At 34.7% G+C, this 20,035-nt stretch overlaps 1 protein-coding gene and 1 long non-coding RNA gene across 7 annotated transcripts in view; one reads left to right on the top strand and one right to left on the bottom strand.

Annotated features, from left to right (window-relative positions):
- The window catches only part of LOC115213367 (disks large-associated protein 1), a 443,386-nt gene that overhangs the window by 127,179 nt on the left and 296,172 nt on the right, over positions 1 to 20,035 (bottom strand). The window contains exon 1 of one of the 6 annotated variants that reach the window (XM_036504034.1): positions 16,620 to 16,642. The exons of the other annotated variants lie outside the window; for them this stretch is intronic. The gene's annotated coding sequence lies outside the window, so the exon portion shown is untranslated. Of the gene's footprint in view, positions 1 to 16,619; positions 16,643 to 20,035 lie in introns of those variants that run through there. 6 annotated transcript variants of the gene reach the window in all.
- LOC118763965 lies at positions 6,223 to 9,323 on the top strand. The gene is made up of 3 exons (XR_004999737.1): positions 6,223 to 6,352; positions 7,578 to 7,673; positions 9,303 to 9,323. It is a non-coding gene; the product is annotated as an uncharacterized LOC118763965 (long non-coding RNA).

Genomic DNA, 20,035 nt, shown 5'->3' with positions numbered 1-20,035 from the left:
ATAGACTCACACACATGCATACATACATGCATACGTACATACATACATGCATACATATATACATACATACATACATACATGTGTACATACATGCATATGTACATAAATACATACATACATACATGCATGCGTACATACATGCATGCGTACATACGTACGTACGTACATATATACATACATACATATATAGATACATACATACATACATACATACATACATACATACATACAACATACATACATACATACATTATAATATGTTTAGAAGTTTAATCAGCTTACGCATATCATGTTTCGCTTAAACAAAAACAGATTTTTCTAATGGAAAGCCAATTTTGAGATATTTAATGTAAGGACTTGTATTAACAATGATTTAATCAGCTCAACAAGTCTTGTATTTCTCCTTCCATACAAAGTGCTTTGAAACTTTTTAATTCCTTTGCTTTAGTAAATATGTTCGAGAGATTAAAGAATGGCTTTGAGGATACTTCCTTAAATAATTTGTATAAGGTAATACAGTCTCACGAGATTTGGTTAGGGATAGAAGTTAAGAAGTTAAAGTGTCATGCTTGACAAATTGGTAATGTGAAAACAGCAACCCTAACTCTAATCAAAAGTTTATCTTAAATGAGAAAAGAATAGGCCTACAACCTATATGTGGTCTGATCAATATGTATCTGAACTGTTGCCATAGTAACGAAGCTAAAGCATGCAGAGTGAAGCCACTTGGCAAAGATTGACTTTGAACTCTGCTGTGCATGTGTGCGAAGTTTTAATGTTCTAGCTCATATCCACTGTTTACAGCAGTGCTTGGAAGGAAGGTGTGTAACGTGTGATCATTGCATTGACCATGACAGAGAAAGTTGAGCAGAGAATCTGCATCAAATTTTGCCAAAAGCTTGGTGATTCCTGCTCAGAGTCCTACACAAAGTTTTCAAAAAGTTTTCTTCATTCTCAACACAATCAAGGAGATCTTGTGCAACTGAAACCCAAGTGTCTTTTTCGGCAGCTGAAAGCAGTTTTGGCACAAACTTGGCAAACATTCAACTCATACCCAAATCTTCAGTGATAATGGAGTGAACTGAACTGTAACTAATCAGCACATCCTCTGATAACTTATGGATGGTAATTTGACAATTTTCCCTCAGAGCTGCATGCACATCTGTGATGTTTTTCTCAGTTCTGCTGGTTGTGGGTCTCCCAGAACGTTTGATACAATCAAAAGTTTTTTGGCCATCATACTCTTGTGTGCAGCTCATACACTCCTTTCCATACACTTTCTGCAACTTTGCACAAGCCTCTGAGCAGGTATCGTCACAACAACTTTCTCTGTCATGGTCAATGTGACGATCATGTTACACACCTTCCTTCCAAGTACTGCTGTAAACAGTGGAAATGAGCTAGAATGTTAAAACTTAATGTGCATACACAACAGAGTTCAAGGTCAATCTTTACTAAGCAGCTTCACTTTGTATGCTTTAACTTCGTTACTATGGCAACAATCCGGATACTTATTGATCAGACCTTGTCAAAGATCTTTCTTAACACAGAATAGAGTAAAAGAAGTAACAATTAAATAGTACCCATTTAAAATAGTAGAATGGTATAAACAGTAGTATACAGGACCATATATACTTTTTAGTATTTAGTTCCAGTCTTCTATATACTGAGTTCAAATCTTATTGCAATTGATTTATCTTTCTGGATGATGTATTTACATGCCACTGGAACAGGAGCCAGTCAGGGGGTACTGGCCAAAACCAAAATCGTAGCTGTGATCAGTGCCCCCTGAGTGGCTCCCATTCCAGTGGCATATAAAATGCATCATCCGAACGTGGTCAATGCCAGTGCCCACTGACTGGCTTCCATTCCAGTGGCATGTGAAATGTATCATCTGAAAGTGGTCAATGTCAGTGCCCCCTGACTGGCTCCCATGCCAGTGGCGCATAAAAATCCCCATCCAAATGTGGCCAATGCCAGGTCTGCCTGATTGGCTCTTGTACCTGTGGCACATAAAAAGCACTAACTACACTCTCAGAGTGGTTGGCATTAGAAAGGGCATCAAGCTGTAGAAACATTGCCAGATCAGATCGGAGCCTGGTGCAGCCACTGGCTCTCCAGACCTCAGTCAAACTGTCCAACTCATGCCAGCATGGAAGACAGACGTCAGATGATGATGATGATGATATCTAGGCATAGGTGGATGACAAAATAAGTACAAGTATGGAATAAGGTCAATTCAGTCAAATATAGTACCTCTATAAATCTGTGAACTGATTATATAAATACAGGATATACAGTGGTTGCTGAATGGAAGCAGTCACTCAGCAAAGTTTGAGTGACAAGTACCCTTGGATGTTGCACCTTCTCATACATCTCATACATGTGGGAAAGGATTCTTTGCTCAAATAGACTTTATAAGCTACCTACGAACTCACCAGACCTGATCAGACCAGACCAAACCAGTTCAGACGAGAACAGACCAGACATACAAAACAATTCTGAAATTTGGTCATCTTTAACAATGAAGGACAAACAATATAATATAATATAATATAATATTAGTATGGGGTGAACAAAACTAGTACATCAAATGAAATACCTTGTGCTTTTTAGTCTAACAGAATGATTTTCCTTTTATGCTACTGAGATATGTGGAGCATATCTACAATGTGGAGCATTGCTGTACTCAAGAAGACCCACCAACTACAATAGAATTGATATCTATTCTTAAACCAAGTTACCATGTAAAAAACATTGCTGTGAGTGCTGGTGCAACTTAAAAAACACTGGTGTTGGTGCCATGTAAAAAGTATGGATAATAGCGCAACAGAAAAAGCACCCAGTACACTCTATAAAGTGACTGGTGTTATGAAGGGCATCCAGCTGTAGAAACCAAGCCAGAACAGACTAGTGCAGCCAATTCCTGTCAAGCTGTCCAACCCATGCCAGCATGGAAAATGGACATTAAATGTTGATGATGATGATATTAAAGACAATTTGCCTTTTTTTTTCATGAGATCAATACAATAAGTACCAGATAAAGTTTTGAAATCAATATAAGTGACCAAAACCCTTGTGGACAGTACACTAACTTGACTACAACCCATTGGCTGAAACCAGTAATAGAATAAGACCAATGTCTCTATATATTTTTATGGCATTATAACAAACATAAAATTCATCATTACTATCGTTCAATTATTATATATTTACTGGAAGTAACTTGGTGACTCTGCCAGAGCTGTTGCCACTTAAAAAGCATCCATTCCACACTGTAAAGTGGTTGGTGTTTGGAAGGGTATCTAGCTGGTAAAAAAAAACTGACCTCGCCTGTGCTGGTGCCATGTAAAAAGCACTAAGTCCATTCTGTGGAGTGGTTGGTGTTAGGAAGGGCATCAAGCCTTAAAAATCCTGCCAAAACAGACAGTGAAGCATGGTGCAGTCTTCTGCTAAGCCAGCGCTGTCAAGCTGTCCAACCCATGCCAGCTTGGAAAGTGGACATTAAATGATGATGATGATGATGATGATGATGGTGGTGGTGATGGTGATGATAATGACGATGATGATTAAATGAAATTATTTTTTCCCAATTTCTGCATTAGAAACATTATACGTATTTCTTTACTACCCACAAGAGGCTAAACACAGAGGGGACAAACAAGGATAGACAAACGGATTAAGTCGATTACATTGACCCCAGTGCATAACTGGTACTTATTTAATCAACCCTAAAAGGATGAAAGGCAAAGTTGACCTCGGTGGAATTTGAACTCAGAACATAATGGCAGACGAAATACTGCTAAGCATTTCATCTGGCGTGCTAACATTTCTGCCAGCTCGCCGCCTTTAGAAACATTATACCAGAGTAAAGAAATGTTCATAAATAAAGTTAAATCTTCTTCTCTGTTATGTGATTAACAATCTTAATTAAATTTTAATCTTACAATTAAACACAACAGATGACATCTGGATTAATTTGTAGCTCAGTCGACTAATACTAACAGCTGAAAGGATTGACTACAGAATAACTCAAAGCAGTGCTCCAGCATGGCCTTGGTTGTGTGAAATAAAGAACTAGAGCTGAGCTTAGTTTAATAAATGAATATTCTTGAGAAAATGACATATTGAGGATTAAATTCTGATAAAGAAAATAGTCATTCTCAAAACCGTGGAAGAGAACCCTACAAGCAATTGAAAATGACTATTTTTAAACCAGAACACATTCCTCAGGTTACCTAGGTGACCTAATTAGCAGAGAAGGTGGATGTGCTGAAAGCATAATAGCCAGTTTAAGGACAGGGTTGAAAATTTCAGGGAGCTACTAAACAAAGGATTTCCCTTTCCAAATGAAAGGCAGATAGTTTGATGCTTGTGTACAAAGTGCAATACTGGAAGGTAGTGAACGATGGGCATTAAATGTAGAGTGTATATAAAGGCTGGAAAGAAATTTGGTGAGCACGTTCTGCTGGGTGTGTAATGTTAGTGTAAATGAATAATGGAGCAAAGGTAAGTTAAGAGAAACATTGATTATGGGAAGAATTAGATGTAGTGGATAAGATAGAAAACTGGGTTGGTACAGCCATACAATGTAATGTGTATGGTGCATGACAGTTGGATAAAGAACTGCCAAGTGATCAGACTGAAAGGAATGGGCTGAAGAAGGAGACTGATAAAGACATGAAAAGAAATGGAGTGATATGATCCCAGAATGTTGAACTTCATGAAGTAGATGACAAGAAGTGGCAGCAAACAAGCAGTGAGATGGTATATTGGAGAAGACCCACCCAGCCCATACGAGCATAAATAAAAGCAAAACAAGTACAGCTAAATCATGATGAAACGTCATTTAACATTGATTACTGCAAAACAGATAATATGCATTATATATGGTTTCATTCATGAGGCTGTCACATAATAAAGTAGAAAATTCCGATTATGGGCTACTTAATTAAGACAGCTCTTCTAATAAATAACAGAAATGGAATGGAAGTAAATGCTGGCTCTTAAAATGTGATCAGATATTAATTATCTAATTAGTATAGAAAACTTATAACATCATTCTCATTTTCTGATTAGAAATTGCTGTATTCATTTCTAAAGGATTTTTCCTTATTATTTTATATAGAATAAGGGAGAATCAGGGTTGTTCTTTATGCATTTTCAATAAAAACAATTGTGTAGAATATTTTTGTAAATGTCGGGATAGCAACACAGAAAGAATATTTAATCAAATAAATCTATGTTTGCTGCAATATTTTGGAGCAGCTTGACACTCAACATCTTCCAAAAACTGGTTCTTCAAATAAGAACATGCTTTGATGACAGAAAGTAGAATTAAAAATATAGCTTAAAATATTGATTATATAATGATATTTTTATAAGAAATCACTTCTTTTCTCCTTCAACCAGTCCTATCAGATATATTTTAAAAATATTCTTTCATTCAGTTTTCTTAGAGTTGAAAGAATCAGTGCCTTAACAGAAGAAATTTATTTTAAAATGTCAAATTGATTGGTTAGATTGTGCAAATGAATCCAGGAAACTATTCACTTCTGATATATTGTCAGTAATTCCAATTTATTTTCCATTCACTTAGTTTGTATTTTATTTTGATATCAGAACTTTACTGGATAAGAATTATTTCTAATTTTTAGTAAATTTGCTGAATATAAAAAGAACATAAAAAACAATCACTGAAGACATTTGCTATTACATTCATCACCAAGATCTTCTCTCTCAACTATATCATTGAAATCATAAATATTGCTATCAGCATTATCTTTTCCCTCTTTTTATGTCATCAAAATTGAAATTGGAATTGGTGTCATCGTTATTTCTCTCTATCTTTATGGTTATTTTTGTTGTTCATTATTTCATCAAGATGTAATGATACTGTCCTCATAATTATTACTTTTCATTATTTTACAGCTGTACATGCCAAAAAAAAAAAGTGAAATACCAAGCAAATAGGCACACACACACACACACACACACACACACACACACACACACACATTCTCAAACATATTTTCAGTTCTATTTTGAGAAACCTTGAACGTGGTTGATTTCTTGCTCTTGTACACAAGTGTAGCAGTATCTAATGAAATGAAGTTCAAGATAAAAAGGAGGAGAGATGTGTCACATTTATTCATGAAAGGGATTCACTCGTTACATTTGTTTTTTTTTTTTAGATGCATTAGGAAAGGTAGCTAGCTGTAGAAACCATGCCAAAGCAGACACTGAAGCCCAACACAGTCTTCCAATTCATTGAATCCTATTGAAAGCATCTAACTCATGCCAGCATAGAAGATGAACATTATAAAATGGATGAGGGAGAGGAGTTATTCTGGTAATAATTCAAATTTTCATACTTCTAGGTCAGTGGAAAATGTAACACCTCAGTATTGGGATCAATCTAAACAGTTGTATTCCTCTACCAAAATCTAAGGCCTTTACACCAATTTCAGAAAACTAACTTGAATTTTCAATCTATCTTCTGCTTATTTTAGGATTTACCCTGTATTTTAATTGGTCTCTGATCAACCTCAAGTACATTATTCCTATAAACATGTAAGGTGGTGAGCTGGCAGAATTGTTAGCACGCTGGGTAAAATGCTTAGTGGTATTTCGTTCTGAGTTCAAATTCTGTTGAGGTCAATTTTACCTTTCGCCCTTTTGGAGTCAGTAAAATAAGTACCAATCAAGCAACAGGGTTGTTGTAATTAACTTATCTCTTTCCCCAAAATTGCTGGCCTTGCACTAAATTTTAAAACCCTTATTCCTGTACATTTGACAAATAATAATTGTTTCAAATTTCAGTACAAGGCCAGCAGCTTTATGGGGAGGGGTTTTATTGGTTACCTAAACCCCAGTATTTGATTGGTACTTTAGGTTACTGACCCCAAAAGATGCAAGGCCAGATGGACCTCAATAGGATTTGAACTCAGTATAAAAGACCTAGAAGAAATACCGCAAACCACTTGTCCCTGATGTTCTATCAATTCTACCAGTCTGCAGCAGCAGTAGCAACAATAATAGTAATAATAATAATAATAATAATAATAATAATAATTCATTTAATTTATATATTATATCATTAAATTGATTTTGTGTGAGTTCAGTTGGACATTAGTAGAGTCTATGTAAAAAAATAGAAATGGTGGTTTTAGTTTTTGCTAATTCACCAAGATTTGTTATTAAATAACTACTACTACTAATAATAATGATACTTGTCTACAGTAATAAATATAATCAAATCAAAAACCAAATTGAAATCATATGAAAAAATATTTAATTAATGCAATCATGAAAATGGAAATGATGATTATCTAATGACAACGATAACGGTTTTTATATTGATTAAAACAAAGTAAGACTTCAGGCAGAGAATTTGTAACTATGGAATATGAAAATCTATATGACAAAATGAAATCTGAAGCAATAGATAAATCACATTTTCAATTTTAAATGTTTTTATGACAACGGATAAAGATTTTGTATCATAAAAATTATATTTATAATATTTTCAATTTGTTCAATAAAATTTTATAGAAATGTTATATTTCTTCTTGCAGGGTTTTTAAAGTTGAAAAAAAAAATTTTTTTCTAGTTATAAATAAATTTTACTGAATTGAAATAGTAAGGTGAGTGGACAGGTGGAGGGAAAGATGGTAAGTAAAAGATATATAAAATTTGTGGTTTTGAAGACTAAAATAAAAAAATTTCTATGACATTTGTTATAATAAAGCATTTTAGTATTGGTAAATATTGCTCACAATATTTTATGATTATACTTTCTTCCTATCATATTATGGATGATTTTTAGTTTCCACAAAATGGAGAAACAAAGAAATGGGGAATTTGTTCAAAAGTATACAATTCAGAATTACCAATTCTAGATTAACAAAACCCAATATAGACGTAGGATAAAAGTTTAATATGTTTGCTGGCATTTAACTCTATGTCTTTTATGCAGGAATCTTTTTTAATGCCATAATTTTAAATAGTTTAGTCATTGAATAATGTCCATACAAAATCTATAATCTTTCAGTTGTTCTAAGACCTGTTAAGCTCATATTATACAATACTTTTCTGAGAAGATCTAGTAAGAGTGAAACATGTCTGAAGTTGTTGTTTTAATAACCAAACACCAGACTTTACTGCATATCATCATTTAATCAATAAAAATTTTTAATTTCTTTTCCTTGCTTTCCATGACTAGAATTGCGCTTAACATTGATGATTTTTCTTTTCATTATGAAATGTAATTTCAATTGATCAAAAATTCTTTTTGGATCACTTCCTTAAGTATGTTAGTATGCACTTAACTATATTTTACAAATGGAAGGAATTCATCTCTAGGAAAACTGGCCACCATTATTATATGTAGATATATCTCAGTAAGCATCCTAATGACATCTTTAACTAATTGCCAAAACATGTTAAAGTTTAGAAATACAGATACATTTCATGTGTTGTATGAAACTGCATTGTTAAAAATCTGCAATGTCAAAAATGGTATTTTGGGAAACGCTTCATTATTCCTTAACTGAAAGACATGCTCTGTTTTATTATAAAAACATTTAAGGATAAAAGATTGAAACCGTAAGTTTGGTCAACTAAAATTGAAATGAAACTTTTTTGTCTTTTACTTGTCTCAGTCATTTGACTGCTGCCATACTAGAGCACTGCATTGCAGGGTCATTCCATTGGTTTTTTTTTTGCTGAACCACTATCTTAGAGATGTAAACAAACCAACACAGGTTGTCAAATGGGGAGGGGGGAGAAATAAGCACAAAGACACTGACACATACATACATACATACATACATACATACATACATACATACATACATACATACATACATACACACTCATACACATACACACATCACAGGCTTCCACACAGTTTCTATTTACCCAATTCACTCACAAGGCATTGGCCAGCCTGGAGCTATAGTAGAAGACACTTGTTCAAGCTGTTACACAGAGGGATTGAACCTGAAACCATGTGGTTATAAAGTGAGCTTCTTAGCCACTCAACCATAACTGCATCTAGTAATAATAATTTCTTAGATGGGCAGCAGACCAGAAACTTTTTGGTGGTGATAAGGAACAGTTAATTTTATCAACCCCAGGTGCATGACTAATATTCTATTTTCTTATTGAATCCAGAAGGATGAAAAAGCAAAGTTGACTTTGAACTCGCAATGTAAAGAAACAATTAAATGCTACAAGGTATTTTGTCTACTACTCTAATGTTATGATTCTACCAATCCATGAATAATATTTTCTTACAGAGACACGAGGCAACAAGTACTGGCAAAGGTTGTAGATTTCCATTAGAATTCGATCTACATTTAGGATGCCTTATTGGAATATAAAATGAACTCAGGATGTTAAAGTATGTAATTGGTATGTCCTTTTTTATTGAGGATTTAAAAGATTTTTTTTAAAAAAAAAAGGGAAGCTGACCTCGGCGAGATTTGAACTCAGAAAACAAAAAGCTACATAATAAAATGTTGCAAGACATTTTATTGGTCGCTCTAATGCTCCTATCAACCAACCACCTCATTACATGGGTGACAGTTTTCAACTGGTACTTACTTTATTGACTGCCCGATCTCTACCTAATGAAAAGGCAAACTTACAATATAAAGGGACATAACTCTATCATGCTAGTTCTTTCGACTAGCGTTCTACGGATCCATAATCCTTTACTGGAGGCACAAGGCCAGAGATTTGGTGGGGAGAGGACTAGTCGATTACATCGACCCCAGTGTTCCACTGGTACTTAATTTATCGACCCCGAAAAGATGAAATGCAAATGGTTTCAAATTTTGGCACAAGGCCAGCAAGTTTGGTAAAGGAGCTAAGATAATTACCTCGACTCCATTGTACTTATTTTATCAATCCCAAAAGGATGGAAGGCATAGTCAATCCTGGTGGAATTTGAACTCAGAACGTACAGACGGACGAAATGTCGATAAGCATTTTGTCCGGCGTGTTAGCTGTTCTACCAGTTCGCCGCCTTGGATAATAATAACAATAATGATTTCTTTTATTTACCACCAGGGCGAAGGACGAGGGAGGACAATACAAAGACAGACATAAAGTGTTGGGGTTTACATATGATGGAATGATAAAATAAAAGGTATATTCAGTATACATTAGCAGAAGGGAATTATACATAGTATATGGCACTAGAAAAAGAGGTGGGGAAAAAAGTGATCGTGATGAGATCTCCTTAATTCAGGAGGACCTCTAGGGATGATCAAGGAAGCCCACCATCTAAGATCCTCTTGAATACCAAAGACGATAATAATAATAATAATAATAATAATAATAGCAATAGTAAAAATAATAACGGTTTCAAATTTTGGCGAAGGGCTAGCATTTTTAAGGGGAGGTGGAAGTCGATTATATCGACCCCAGCACTTGACTAATACTTGTTTCATCGACCTTGAAAGGATGAAAGGCAAAGGCGACTTCGGTGGATTTTGAACTCAGAACGTAAAGAGCCAGACGAAATGTCGCCAAGCATGTCCTCCGGCACAGTAACGATTCTGCTCAAATTTGCAACGGTTGAAGTGACCCCAGAAAGACTAAAGATAAAGTCGATCTTGGTGAAGATAAAACGTTATGAATAAATCACATTAAGGCATATCATCCGAATTTGCCATTACACTATAATAGGTAACTAACTAAAGTATAACACAGTTCTATATTTAAGAGATGAGGAATTATCTACATTATTTACACTTGACGCATATTTGTCCTCATCTTGTTTCTTGTTAACACAACGTTTCGGCTGATATACCCTTCAAGCTTTCATCAGGTGTCTTGAGGAAATTTCGAACCTGGGTTCTCATTCCTAAGGTATTTTTCGATGTTATTATTATTCAGGTAACTACGCCACATGCCGGTGGACATATGGTGTAAAGGTTAAGAGCGCGGGCTACTATCCCCAAGATTCCGAGTTCGATTCCAGGCAATGACCTGAATAATAATAATAATAATAAACAACATCGAAAAATACCTTAGGAATGAGAACCCAGGTTCGAAATTTCTCCAAGACACCTGCTGAAGGCTGGAGGGTATATCAGCCGAAACGTGTTAACAACAAACAAGATGAGGACAAATATCCGTCAAGTGTAAATAATGTAACTAATGCATATAAAAAAAGTATTAAAAAAGTTATCAGTTCATTTTCTGTTACTACCCCCCTCTCTTCTTTCTCTCTGTATACAAGTGCGAATACTCGGGTGAATAATTTTGTTACGTCTGCGGATTAAATGATGTGTGCGTGCATGTATCTACCTCATCATATTTTGTTTCTCTGATGAACTGAGTTTATATTCCTCGAGGTTATCACCAATTATAAGAGTACAAAAGGTTCGCAAAATGGAATAAATTATTTCAAATTATCTTTCTATGGAGAAGTGAAATGTTATGAGTTGAAACCCTGAGAGAGAGAGGGGGGGAGGAGAAAGACAGGTCCTATACCTCGGGTGTTCTGCTTTCTCCTCACTATAAAATAATTCCATTTCACTTTTTACTAACAATGAGTTTTCTTAGATTTACTATGAGAGTTGTCTCCCCTAAATAAAAAAATTATCAATGGAAGATAACTTGTGACATAAATAGAAATCGTTTTCGATTTAATATCCATTTTAAATTAAAATGACGCTTTAAAAAAACAGTTCATATTGAAAGAGCTTTAGTATTTTGCATTATGTTAAATACAATCGATTAAAAGTCGTTGCTAATATTGTATACGAGAAAATAATTAATAATTGATATTTTCTTGATAAGCTATTATATAGTAAGGGAAGTAACTTTGCTAAACTTTGTTTAATTTAACCTGTAATTTATCTCAACTTGGCACAGAAGTGATGCTCTAAAGTTTTCCTTTTATATTTCGTCTTTTATTTATTTCTTTTGCAGTTAGGTGAAAAAGGGAAAAAGAAGAGAGAAGACAGAAATAAAAGAGAAAAAGATCATAGTATTGTTTTCTTAAATGTCCAGTTTTAACGATGAACTGGACATTTTAAACTACTTAATAATATCAGCCTTTTAAATTACTTATTAATAAAATGGCCTATAAACGGTCCCCTGATCCGCTAGAAATAACAGCCAAATTCCTTCATCTATTGTTACTGCCAAAAAAAAAAAAAAAAAGAATCCAATGGAAAGGACATTTTGAACAATATATTCCTATATAGCCTTAAAAAGAGGGAATGTTAAAGTCTGGAATGTGTTCATCATAGATCTGCATAATTGGGACTGACATTGGGTTAAACAACAACAAAACAACTAAGCAAAGCAAAATATGTTAGTTAAGAAATCCCAATATGATCACTCAGTTGACTAGAAATAGCTGCCAATTCTGGTTCAGACCTCACTTTATTACCTTAAAATGGACACACTGCATAATGTAAAATTCCTGAAAATAAGATGGAATGTCACAGTTGTATATTCCATCATATTTTGATGATTTACTTGCTCAAGCTATTAGAGCTGATTCAGGGATTATGAACCAGAATAGCTTATGAAAAGAAGCTGAGGAAGGAACTGTGCTTGATTTTGGTAGAAACAGCAGCCAAATCTCCCTCAAATGCACTCTACTATCTTAAAAAAGATTATGATGCATCAGATAATGTGATTGTCTCAGATGCACCATATTCCATCTGTCGTCACTCCACACTGCCCCAAAAGGATGGAATGGACATGACTGGAATGCCTGTGATTGTGGATTTGGTATGTCATGGTTGACCTGTTGTTCAGCAACCACAAAAAACTAAAGCAAAAACATCTAAAACAAAAATGAATCATATCAAAAGAAATCATTCTCATCTCATCATTGTTATCCACAAAATGCAGCTTATAAATTTTGCTAATAACTTTTAAATAATGATGATGATGATGATGATAATGATGATGATCATCATTTATCCATTCATTATTTATTAAATATCAAATATTAATCAATTATTAACACTGTGGTCATTATAGCAGAACTCAAGTTTTGGTCCCTATCAGATACAAGCTTAATCTATGAGACAAAAGCTACAGGTATTCAACATAGCAACATTTCAGCTACACCACATGACATCTTACAGATGACATGTCTTTCACATTAGAAAAAAATTTACCCATTTCTGATTTTAGAATTTCTCTGCAAAATTGACCAAATTGGTTAAATTCACTGCTTATCTCCTTGATTAGAAGCTTCCTGTCACACTCCACGATTACATCATGTATGTATAGAGCCCACTCTCTCTCTCTCTCTCTATCCAATATTTTGTCTCTGAGATTTAGTTAAGGATTCTAACTTTTATTTCAATGCATTAACTACTGTCTCACACACTTTTAAAAACAAACACTCATTCCTATGTAGATAATAAAATCCCTTGCTCGAGCTTAACTTTCTGTATATAGACATCATCTTTTAAAGGTGACTTAAACTGATGTTTCTTCCATTATCAGTGATCTTTTACAGCATGAAAGAAAAACAAAACACACCATCCTGAAATATTATTCTTTCTACTCTACACATGAACACAGTCAAACCGTTCAAAACTGCAACTAATAGTAGGTTGCACAATCTTTGAGGGTTTTCCATTGTGAGCAAACAATTATAATAAGGCCTAAGGTGTATACTAGTCCTTCTCAAACTTTTTTTAACTATTTACCCCTCATCTTCTATTAATACTTTTTCAATGAGCCCCTGCCACCATGCCTAAATAAATTTTGTTCCTTCCTCACACACACACACACACACACACATATATATATATATATGTACATATATGTATGTATGTATGTATGTATGTATGTATGTATGTATGTATGTATGTATGTATGTATGTACGTACGTATGTACGTACACACGTACACACACACACACTCACACACACACTGAGGAGAAAAGAGAAGGTAAATCCATGCTACATACATATGGAGTGAGGATTTACCTTGTCTATTCCTTACATCTAACACTCTATAATCACATAATTAGCAGTCTCCATTGCTAAACTGTGAATGATATAGTTACACTCATTTTATGGAGATCTCCATTAAATTCAATATGGGGTAAAGTGTATATATTATATATATATATATATATATACACACACACACACACATACACATGGTGGACTTGCAGCAAATTTTAGTGACAATGCTTTTATACACAGTGAGAAGAGGTCAAAGTTGGAATCACGGTGCTTTTGTTGTTGCGAAGCAAACTTCTTAACAGCACACAACCATTTTCCTGTTAATTTTATTAATTTGTTTATTTGTATCCGAGCGACTTCTTCCTTTGTTCCATCTCTCTTTGTTCACCAGAGAATAGAGCAGAGACCAAGGTTTAAGGGCTGAATCCAACAAAGTACATTCTATAAACAAGCAAATCAATAAAGCTAGAAGTTAATCATGGTCAGTGCATGTTACGTAAATTCTAATCTGGGATTGCAACATGATTGAACTAGACATGTGTAAAGAGAAAATCAACATCATTTCACAGACTGTGCTTCCATCTAGATTTTCTTTGTTATTTCTCTTCCTTCAAATTTTTCTTCTCTTTCTCTCTCTCTCTCTCTCTTTTATCCCCCTCCAAATCTTCTTATTCTTCATATTTTTTTTTCTATTTTTAACTCAATTTTTTCTCCTTTTTTCCTTCTCATCCACATTTTCTTCTTACTTTCTCCATCTTCTTTGTTTCTTTCTTTCTTTTCACTCTTATATCCTCCCTTCTTTCTCTTCTTTGTTTTTCTTTCTTACCTAACCACCTTTTTCCTTCTCTCTTCTTTTCCTCCTCCCTTTCTCTTCTATTCTTCCCTTTCTCTCTCACTCTTTCAGGCCATAAAGATTAATCTCCCTTCCCCTTACATATTCTAGTTTGTTCTTATTTTATATTCCACCCCCTCTCTCTCTCTTTCCTTCCTGCTCTATCTCTTTTCACTCACTCACTTGTTTTTCCTTCTCAGCTCTTTACCGGTTGTTTGATCTGACACAGATAACAGTCCATTTGCTTTTAGTTTTCGACTTTACTGAAGCAAAAACAACAATCTTTCTTGCCAGCCATCCTGCTTCTCTCCAATGCCAAGTAGGATTCAGCTTGAAAAACTAGTCAATTGAGTTGTTTTCAACATTGCTATTTCAAAGTTTCAAGGCTTCTAACCTTGACAACAACTCACTCTGCTGTCAATGCTTGTCAAAAGTAGAAAGGTTGCTAAACCTCCATGCATGAAACAGAGAAACGGGGGAGGAAAAGATGGAGATGTGATAGAAAACAACGTTAGAGAAGAAAGAGAGTGATTACATGTGCATAAAGTAATACTTTTGTGCATACACACTTGCATGTGTATCTACACATATATAGGTTTCCGCCTACACATGCATGAGTATCTATACATGCATCTGTATATCTACATGTGTATGTACACCAAATAAACTGATATATTCTTCAAATATTTGGTCAAAGTTTTGGCAAACTCTTAATCATTAACTTTTTGCAGTGAAGTAACTTGAATGTTCCTTGTAATTCACAGAGAAGCTTAGGAATTTGCATCTAAACTATATGTGCATGTGAGTGCATGTGTGTGTGCATGTGTGTGTGTGTGTGTGTGTGTGTTTGCGTGCTTTCACACCATTTTACACATGTTTAGAGGAAGAGCGTTAGTCTTGTTATTTGCGACATTTTGGTGTCAAAAGAAAATTGTAAAATCTTGCATGTTGCATAAATTTCCAATTCTTTACCATTATCATCACCACTGCTGTTACTATTGTCACTACTACCGCTGCCACTTGAGGTAGGATTATTGTAATTGAAAATTATGATATCTTAGTTTAATTACTAATCACAAAAATAATTTGCATTTATCTTTAATTACTGGGTGGAGGTGCATGGGTTAGTGGTTTGGGTGTTGGACTCATGATCATAAGATTGTTGTTTTGGTTCCTGGACACATTGTGTTCTTGAGCAAAACACTTCATTTCACATTGCTCCAGTCCACTCAGTTGGCCAAAGCAAGTAATCCTGTGAGGGACTGGCATCCCATCCAGGTGGAGAATTTATCCACCATGGAAACTGGAAAACTGGCCCTTTTGGGTCAGCATGACTTGAAAAGGTAACTTTACCTTTTTTTTTAAGTATTAGCAGAAATTAGGAAAATGCAACGTCAAAACTGATTTTGGTTACTGGAAGGAAAGCATGCTTGAATCTAAATTCTCAGTCTTGCTTAAAATATGACCTGATCCAACTAGTTTAAATTTAATTATGAGTCTAGTATATGACAAAATCAAATTCCTTTTCAAAATGAATGCAAAGGAAGTCAAACCATAATTTTTTCTTTATTGTATCTCTGTAATCATCTATTGATATTAGCAGCTGTATAACTATTGGAATACAATCATAGTCCATGGGAAGAACATAATAACAATTGGTAACAATTACTTTCCTTAAGTACTGATTATGTACTGATACATCCACATTATGTTAATACCTCACATGTCTTTCTTCCATATGACTTCAGTTATTAAAGTAGACGTTGAAGAATGGTTTGGAATGAACAGGAGATAATGTTCATAATAAATTATACAAGCCAACCTACCCTGTAGATTATAGTTCTACTTCACCTACATCTATAGAATTATACATTGATTGACCTCACAGAACAAGAGAAAAAGAAAGAGTGAGAGAAGGAGAAGAGAAAAAGTAAGGGAAAGTACAATACAAAAATGTCTAGAAACTCCAGGTGATATTCTCTGAGAAAAACTCACCATTATAATAAACAGTTTTTGCCTTATTTTATTTATTTTGTATAACAGCTGATGAACAATAGAGCTGTTGGTTATATGCCTGTGACAAGCCAATCACTGGCTCACTGAATTTCTGGTAACAAAAGTGATAAGGGAGTGTCTGTAAGTTAGAGTGGAACAACTACTGCAAAGGACTTTGTTCAAGAAGTACCAGGTTTACAATCTTCACACTGCTGTTTACACCCTTTAAAAAAAGATGTTTACATTCACATGTATATATATGCAAACACATGCACATGCACATGCACACACTCACACATGCTGCAAAAGTAGTTGCGATTAGGAAGGGCACCAAGTCATAGAAATCAGGCCAAAATAAAAAGTATGAATGAGACATGGGCCTCTGACCATATGTAGGAGTAAATCTGAAGACCTGTTCTGTCCATACCAATATGGAAAGCAGACACACACACACACACCAGCATGGAAAGCACACATGTGCGCACACACACACCAGTATGAAAAACTCAAACACACACACACATGCACGCACATACATGTGAAACGGTGCTACACAATGAGATTGAACCAAAACCATGTCATTATGAAGCAAATTTCTTTTAACCTCACAGCCATGTCATACAGCTATGACTTACAAAGAAATAAAACAGGGGACAGTGGTACATTAATAATAGTAAACAAGCATAATAGTAAACAAGCATCAACTAAATGGCAGAGAAAAATGGTAAATCATGAAATAACTACAAAAGGAAAAAAGAATGAAAGGGATATTCCTTATACAAATAGCCACATGTATATGTAAACATGTGCATAAATACATGCACTAATGCACTAATGTATATGTGTACACACTTGCATAAAGGTGCACATATATATTTTCATGATGTTGCTGTAAATACAAGTAGGCGTAGGAGTGGCTGTGTGGTAAGTAGCTTGCTTACGAACCACATGGTTCCGGGTTCAGTCCCACTGCGTGGCACCTTGGGTAAGTGTCTTTTTGCTATAGCCTCAGGCCAACCAAAGCCTTGTGAGTGGATTTGGCAGACGGAAATTGAAAGAAGCCCGTTGTGTATATGTATATATATATATATATATATATATATGACGGTCAATCGCACAGTAATTTCCCTTTGTATAACGGTCATTTTTCATAGCATTTTTCTGATGGCCAGATAACTGAAGAGATGGCGGCATGGATTTCCACCTCGGCATCCAAAACTCGGATTTTATCATGGCTACCGAATAATTGTCACATATTACATTTACAGATAAATTCCTCTATTTACATAATATCGAGGTCTCTTTCTTTCTTTTGTTGTTTTACCATTTTTATCAATATGTATATATATATATATATATATAGGGAGAATTCACGAAAAAAACAAAAGACGAAGGCAGGTGGTGTAGAAAACAAACAGATGTATTAGTATATAATGCTCGGGAATTGAAAAAGTCTTTAATGTTTTGAGCCTACGCTCTTCCACAGAAAGGAACACAGAAAGTAACAAGGAGAGAAACAAGGAAAGAAAAACAGGAGAGAAAAAAATGTGTGTAGTGGCTACCGATCTATCATGGTGAATATATATATATATATAATATATATATATATATATATATATATATTATATATATATATATATATATATATATTATATATATATGTTTGTATGTATATGTTTGTGTGTCTGTGTTTGTCCCCCCAGCATTGCTTGACAACCGATGCTGGTGTGTTTACATCCCTGTAACTTAGTGATTTGGCAAAAACAGACCGATAGAATAAGTACTAAGTTTACAAAGAATAAGTCCTGGGGTTGATTTGCTTGACTAAAGGCAGTGCTCCAGCATGGCCACAGTCAAATGACTGAAACAAGTAAAAGAGTAAAAAAGAGTAAAGCACAAGTAGTTGAATCAATAATGTCTAAATAGGAAGAGACAAATTAATTGTTAATCTACTTATGTACTGTTGGCATTTAGTAATTTTGGGTCAGGCTGGAAATTATGTTGGAGACAATGGCAAATCACCCATTAGTATTTCTTATTACATGCTGTGAAAAATATTTCAACTGATGTAAATGTGCAGCAGTTGTAATAGATGTGCAACAAAAAGCCCCATGTAGTAGTTCACTTGGAGTTACACCATAAAAAATAAAAATAAGCAAGGCTAGGGGTGGCTGTGTGGTAAGTAGCTTGCTTGCCAACCACATGGTTCCGGGTTCAGTCCCACTGCATGGCATGTTGGGCAAAGTCAATCTCAGTGGAATTTGAACTCAGAATGTAGTGACGGGCGAAATGCCGCTAAACATTTTGTCCAGCATGCTAATGATTCTGCCATCTCATAATGATTTCTTTTATTTGCCACAAAGGTGAAGGATGGGAGGGCAATACAAAAGCTGACATAAAATGTAGGGTTTACAGATAATGAAAGGGGGAAAAAAATAGAAGTAAGTATCTATGATATACAATAAAACAAAGAAGGGAAATATACATAGTATACAACAGTAAAAGAAAAAAAGAAGAGGAAAATAGGATAATAATGATAATAGTAATAATCAATTCTTTTATTAGCCACAAGGGCTCACATAAAACAACATTAAATGACATGCAACAACATAAAAAACGAAAACAGGACGATACAATGGGTTTTGCCATGAGTAAACAAATTAAATTCCCAATAGAGGAGGCAATTTAAGGTCCTTGTGGAAAAACCCACAAAAACCACAGGTGCCTAATCAACAGAGCCCTTCTTTTATTTCTCACAGGTGCCTGATCAACAGAGCCCTTCTTTTATTTCTCACAGGTGCATGCTCAGAATTGGTTCTTTCACACTGGCCATTCTTCCAACATTCACCCACCTTTCAACAAACTTGCTACAAAGCTAGAACGTCTTAGAGAGAATATATTTAAGAGTCTGGTGGTTCGAGGCAAGCTTTGAAATATTGTTAAGTTAGTGTTAACACATTTAACATGAGTATTTACAAAGCTAACTGTAAATAATTATTTCTAATTAGAGGGAAAAACATAACGACTACAGAATGATCTTTTACTGTTGTAAATTGTACTTTATTTGTTAGCTGAATTTCTTTTATCTTTTATCTTTTACTTGTTTCAGTCATTAGACTGTGGCCATGCTGGGGCACTGCCTCGAAGAATTTTTAGTCGAATGAATCGACCCCAGTACTTATTTTTGTTTAGTGCGGTACTTATACTATCGATCTCTTTTGTTGAACCATTAAGTTATGGGGACATG

The sequence above is a fragment of the Octopus sinensis genome, linkage group LG6 (assembly GCF_006345805.1).
Source record: "Octopus sinensis linkage group LG6, ASM634580v1, whole genome shotgun sequence".
NCBI lineage: Eukaryota > Metazoa > Mollusca > Cephalopoda > Octopoda > Octopodidae > Octopus > Octopus sinensis.
The sequence above is the reverse complement of the archived record's forward strand: the minus strand, read 5'-3'. Positions and strand labels throughout refer to the sequence as shown.